The sequence below is a fragment of the Spinacia oleracea genome, chromosome 4, assembly GCF_020520425.1.
Source record: "Spinacia oleracea cultivar Varoflay chromosome 4, BTI_SOV_V1, whole genome shotgun sequence".
Lineage (NCBI taxonomy): Eukaryota > Viridiplantae > Streptophyta > Magnoliopsida > Caryophyllales > Amaranthaceae > Spinacia > Spinacia oleracea.
The window spans coordinates 138,427,642-138,434,617 of NC_079490.1; positions in this window are offsets into that span (position 1 = coordinate 138,427,642).

Consider the following 6,976-nt stretch of genomic DNA (forward strand, 5'->3'; position numbering starts at 1 on the left):
CATCAGTCATTGCTCAAAAGAAAAAAAAATGATTCAAGCAAACCGATTAATGGACCGCACACAACGACCATTCTATGAACGCTCGTTCGCACAAACATATCATCATTCTAAGTATCGAACATTCACGAATGCGTTCAAAAGGAAAAATATACAACAACAAGAGCGGTCAAAGTCTTACGCCTCAAGGTATGTTCCTCGGGCCATATAGACTCGCCCAACTATCACAATAAATGTACGCCTTAAGAGCAACAGTTCCTTTAAATAATCGCCCCAAAGCGACAAGCACCGTAGTCCACCTATCGGCTACGGCTTCTCAAGAAAATCATCACGTTCTAAAAATAAAAAAATAAACAAAAGAGAAGAGAATACGAACGAACAAGAGGCCAACTATGTCATCAAAAGACCAGCCCAAACAATATTTTCAACGCCCCACCTGGGCGTGAATTATTTCTGACGCCCAGGCCTGGGCGCCGGAAATGAGCCCAGGTCCAAAAACAGCTCTGACTTCTATAGGACCTTGCCGTATCCATTCGACTCGAAAATTGCCGATTTCTTTACTGAAAGTCGCACCTTACGACTTTGTTAAGAGTAGCACACCACTACAAAGATCGCTCGCACTTACGAGCACGATCCCAAACACGATCAAGGACATTACAAAATGCGTATCCCCAAGGAACCTCTTTGACAAGAAATGACCATCAAGCATAAATGCTCGGGGGCTCGAAAGAAAATATATATTTCAAAAGAGAGTATGCAAAGTTAAAACAATATTCCCAGACTACGCTGTACGAAGTCCCGTGTTTGGATAATCTCAAAGAAAAAACGGATTTCGACCTCAGAGTAAAGGTCGTCGTTGATACTTGTACATGGTCCTCTGATCAAAGACCAAGTGGTGGCAAAATCGAGCCGTAAAGACTAGCTCAAAACCACAGAAGAAGATGACCACAAGACAAAGGTCTGTCTAAGCCCGTTGTCAACCCACATTCAGGTTGCAACTAAGTCCGAGCATCCCTCGAAGTAATTCGCTCCTGCGAGAATGAATAAGAAAAGAAATTCTCAAAAGAAATCACGATGAATAAAAGAAATAGGGACTTGCCCACCTCAATCGGACAAGATCGCGCCACGAACCACGCGAATCCCAAATCGAAAAGACGAATTCAGGTTCGCTCACCTCCAGCGAGCGGGGCGTCCACCCTTAGCGGACAGGGCTCGCCCACCTTCAGCGGGCGGGGTCTGTGTCACTAGCCGCGCAGGTCCTCAGTTTTCGAAAAATAAAGTCTTCAAATTTAAAATAGGCTCGCCATCTTCAGCCGGTGGGGTCTACGTCACAAACCACGTAGGTCCTTATTTTCAAAAAGCACAAACAAATTTCAAAACAGGTTCGTCCACTTCTATCGGACGGGGTGTCCGCCCTTAGCGGACAGGTTCGCCATCTTCAGCCGGCGGGGTCTACGTCACAAACCGCGTAGGTCCTTATTTTCAAAACATCAAAACAAACTCGTCCACTTCTACCGGACGGGGTGTCCACCCTTAGCGGACAGGCTCGCCATCTTTAGCCGGCGGGGTCTGCGCCACTAACCGCGCAGGTCCTTAGTCGCTGCAGCGATAACTTTTTCTGGTTTTCCCTTTTTCCAAAAATTAAAGGACTGGTTTTCCCTTTTTCCAAAAATTAAAGGATTGGTTTTCCGTTTTTCCAAAAAAGAGCGATGTGCTGGATTTTCCTTCGTTTTACGTCCTATAAAAACAAGGGGGTTTTCTCGTTTAGCTAGCCCTGAAAATGAGAATCTTTAAAAACATTTTACCTCGTGGTTGGGCTTGGCCAGGACCAATTACACTTTATAGCTTTGATTTCGAAAACATCTGTAGCTACTCCCAATGACAAAGTGATGGAGTTTCTACGCTTCTTTAGATACTTCCAATGACAAAGTGAGGGAGTTTCTATACTATCCGTTGACAAATCCCAATGACACGTGAGGGATATGTCGACACTTCAAGTGATGACCCTTAAGTCAAATGTTATCACTAGGGGGCTCGTGAGACCCTCGCAAAAGCAGGTCACCATGACTTGTGTGACGCACTCCGTCTAATACTTTGACCATCGTCTTACTCCAAGAGTCAGTCAAAGTGGGGGCTAACTGTAGACACCTACTTTTGTCCCCATTCCCGAAAGGGAAGGTTCGATGATGAGAACGTAAATCTCCACTTGACAACGCATCTCCTATAAAATGACGAATCTCAAATCCCCTTTTCATTTCACCCGAAACCTACTATTTATAAAAACCTGCTATTTATGGAAACCTGCTAAAAATAGTAACTGCCGTAATGGGTAGTTGTTAAAAGTGGCAAGTCATAAAAGATAGAAACCTGTCAGAATTAGGTGTTGCACTCCAACATAAATCCTAAATGAGATAGAAATTGCGAGAGAACCCTATTCCTAATACGATTCGAAAATAAGAGTTACGTATTAATTAAAATCCTAACGAGCCTAGAGTTCGTAACGGGTCCAGATGCATTCCATCATAAAATTAATACGCACTAAAAGACTCGATTAAAGTCTCATACACTCCGGATTCTAAGAATCCTAATCTGACAAAGAAACGGCCCAGATCCTATTTTCAACGCTTGGCTCTGGGCGCTGAAAATACCTGGGACGTGTTCTTTCCTAATCCTCGTGGAGGAGAGTTCTACAATTCTATCTTTCCACGAACTCTTTTCTATAAATAGGGCCCTAAGTTCGACGTGAAAAGACAACACACAATTATTATTCTGAGTATTGACTCTAAACTCCTAAGCCTAAGCCTCACGCTGCAAAAATGATCACGCGTTCTGTCGCAATCGATCCAAACATCGAACAGAACGTATCCTGTCCCATAATTTGAGATTCGTTAAGTGAAAGGAGAAATAGCAAAGTCAAAGTGGTTAGTTTTCTGAAAACCGTGACGCACCTCTCAAGGGTGCGTCGTAATGTGTCCCTTTTCCATGGTTTAATTGCTTTCCTCGCCATTTTATGAACTGTTAAACTAATTAAATCTGATTGTTCTATCACGCCTAATAAAGATAATATGTTGGGAAATTGGATTATCATGCTAGGTCCCTTAAAACAATCTAAATCAGACAATCTAGTACTATATGTTGCATATTGTTAAAATCAACTCAGATTAGTTTAATAGTTAACGCATGTCCCTTCAATTATTTATGCTGAGCTAGTAAGGATATCCTGCCTCAGAAGTTATCGAAGAGCGAGTACTCCTCTCGGTAGTTATAGTCCCCCGAACCCTCAATCTCTACCTTGCGGGTGTATGTTGAGAGATCCCCACACCAGGGATCACAAGGGAACCTACGGCCGTCGTGGTCAAACATAATTGCACTCCCTTTATGTCACGATAATCGGGTTTTGTCAGTTTTTCTCATTGTCGTTAAAAACTGAATGGCGACTCCTATATTCCTAGTCAATTGGGTGTAAACTCACAGGAAATCCAATTACACTTGATTTGACAAAAACAAACGTCACACCCACGAGGGACAAGGTCACGCATTAGCCTCGTGCTTTTTCGACCCCCTCACACTAATAGCTTTAGGATTCGTATAGCACACAAACACACACACGCATGCACAGCAGCCCACGAGGGGCGCCATGCGCGCGCGCGCCGCCCGCGAGCTCGCACCGCAAGGCAGGCCCACACGCTGCCGCAGCCTTGGCGCGCGCTGGGCCTGGCACAGCCTTGGCTGGTGCGTTGTGGCGCGCTGGCTTGCTGGGCGATGGCCCGGCTTCGTGCTGGGCCTTCGCTGGCAGGCCTCTTCCGATGCTAATTCGTACGATACGCTTCCGATTAAATGCCCGATTCCGGAATTTATTTCCGATACGAACAATATTTAATATTTCCGATTCCGGAATTAATTTCCGTTTCGAACAAATATTTAATATTTCCGTTTCCGGAATTATTTTCCGATTCCGATAATATTTCCGATTCTGACAATATATCCGTTTCCGGCAATATTTCCGATTCCGGTAATATTTCCATTTCCGATAATATTTTCCGATACGTACCATGTTTCCGTTTCCGGCAACATCTACGCCTTGGATAATATTTATATTTCCGATACGATCCATATTTCCGTTTCCGGTAATATCATCGTTTCCGGAGTATTCATGTCTTTCTTGTGACGATCTCAGCTCCCACTGAAACCAAGATCCGTCGATTCCGAATATCCATAGATGGAGTATTTAATGCCATTAAATACTTGATCTGTTTACATACTATTTGTGTGACCCTACGGGTTCAGTCAAGAGTAAGCTGTGGATTAATATCATTAATTCCACTTGAACTGAAGCGGCCTCTAGCTAGGCATTCAGCTCACTTGATCTCACTGAATTATTAACTTGTTAATTAATACTGAACCGCATTTATTAGATTTAACATTGAATGCATACTTGAACCAAGGGCATTATTTCCTTCAGTCTCCCACTTGTCCTTAGGGACAAGTGTGCATTACCTAATTCCTTTGTCGCTCGATGCTTGCTCTTGAACATAAGGTAAGATTTGTCATCCTTATTATGTCTAGAGGTGTTTCTTGGTTTCAGAGTTCAACTGATCAAATAAAACAGATAATCATAGCCTATGATTGATCTGAGCACGACCATGCATTTCACAGTTTCTAGCTCTCCGAGTGGCCTTGTACAACATTTAAGCATCTTATCCCGATTTATGGGAGGACAATCCCAATCTTGTGATCTTGAGATTAGACTTCGTTTGATAGGTGATTACCTGGGCGTTGCCTTTATAGCCTCCTTTTACGGTGCGACGGTTGGTCAACGTCAAAGCAACCAGTTCTCAAACAAGTAATCTCAAATCACTCAGGTATTGAGGATTGAGTGTCTAATAATTTTAATGAAATTTAATTATGACAGATTTTCATCTCTTACAGTAAAGTTTCATTGGTCTGTCCGATACTAGTATTCCCAAAGTAAGTATCTATGCAAATGATTATGACATTGCCATGTCCACATAGTTCAAGAAACAGAACTACTAGTCATCTTGCATTCTAGTCGTCTAACGTTTTCTATGCGTCCATCTTTATAGAAAACTCCGTCCAGGGACCATTTTCAACTTTTGACATTCAAGTTCACTTGATAGACATTTCTTAGTCACAGGACTGGTCCTAACAGTCTATCTTGAATATTTTGTCAAATTGAAGGGACTCATCATTTAATACTAAACCAAGATTAAATGGCATATGAAAATACATTTCATATATGATAAATGTTCAACCCCTAATGTTTTACAACCATGGGCCTCGAACCCATCTTTAAAACAACTAGTGGAATTCAAAACTATGCTTTGATTTCCAGTGCCACAATGTGAGTGTTGTTTCTCACTTGTTGCATAGGTTTAGTTATCATGCTTTGCCAATCTTAATATCCTTTTCATCGAATGTTCTTCGAGATAGGATGATAAGATCGTTTGAGTTTTTTTATTATGTGATCTAGTCTTTCTTACTTCGATAGTGGTTCTACGTATTTTGTAATGAAGAACCATCAAGTCAGCAGACAGGTGATCTACACAAGTTCAGTGAAGAACTCTTTAAAACAGCCCTGTTTTATTGCTTCTTAGGCAATAAGTACTTTTACTTGAACTGTTTAGGTTGCTAGTGATGCTTTGTTAGGATTTACTTATCCAAGCAGTTCACAGATATGCGGAAGACTTTCCAACTATATCTTGGAACATAGAAATTATTATTTTTAATTTCCCACGCAAAAACTCATGGTCTCCAATCCATGTTTCCATTTCAAAACACGATGCTCTATAGCTCGTCCTTGCCAATGGTTAACTCCAAGGGAATCTTGCTTGATCCTTTGCCAGTGTTTATGCGTGTAGCATCAATATTTAGCATATCTTTATTTCCTTGAATCAAGAACTATTCCTATGTACCTTTTCAAGTACCATAAGTCTTTCTTGATCTCAATCTAGTTGATCTTCACTTATATCAATAGAGACTGGTATATGTTCGTCATGCCTAAAGTCATACGATACGTTTTTGGCGATCCTCATATTATATCATACATGATAAATTCTTTTGCAGAATAATTCCCAATTGAATTCTATTCATGTAACTTTTAGCTCATATAGTTTCAGTAGATACTAAATACAGCTAAATTCTTTGACATATAATAAAGGTTAAGAATCTTACTTAGATCCTTTGATGTTTAACTTAGTAAATGCTTATACATAGTTAAAACATCTTTTACTTAGATTTATTCATATGGGTCGAATATCTCCTAAGGAGTCTTTCGTGTTTGATTTAGTAAATGCCATTACTTAATCCAAAACAATATCATAAGATCTTTGTAAATAGATCTTAATATCCAGTATGTACTAAGTTTCGCCTTGGTCCATTATTGATGAATAATTTCAAACCTAAGTCATTAGCATTTGAATGTTATTTCACAATAGAGAGATATGTGTGTGATACACATAGGACCAATTAAGTTTTTATGTACTCCCACTAAACTTCTTATATATCTATAAGAATCATGTACATTTTATGAAACTAAAATACTTATTAGCTTCACTAAAATACAATTCCAATTCCCAATTGCTTGCTTAAATCTGTACTTAGATTTTATAAGCTAGCTTTCCTTTTTCAAGCGTTATTTGGATCCACAAATCCTATGAAATGTCATGTGCATAGTTTATTCCAACATTTGATTGAGGAATAGGTTTTGTCATCCAATTGCCATATGTACCAATATGCAATCATTGCTTGAATTATAGACTTGAGCATTACGATTATGCATGAGGTTTCAACACAATCCATGCCATGAATTTGCTTGTAACCTTTAGCAACTAATCTAGCTTTGTGTGTGAACACAATTCCATGTTTGATGGTTTTATCCTTAAAACAAACTTGCAACCAATAGGTGTGAAACTATTCTTGCAAATCAACAAAATTTCAATTTTGTCATCAAAACATTGGT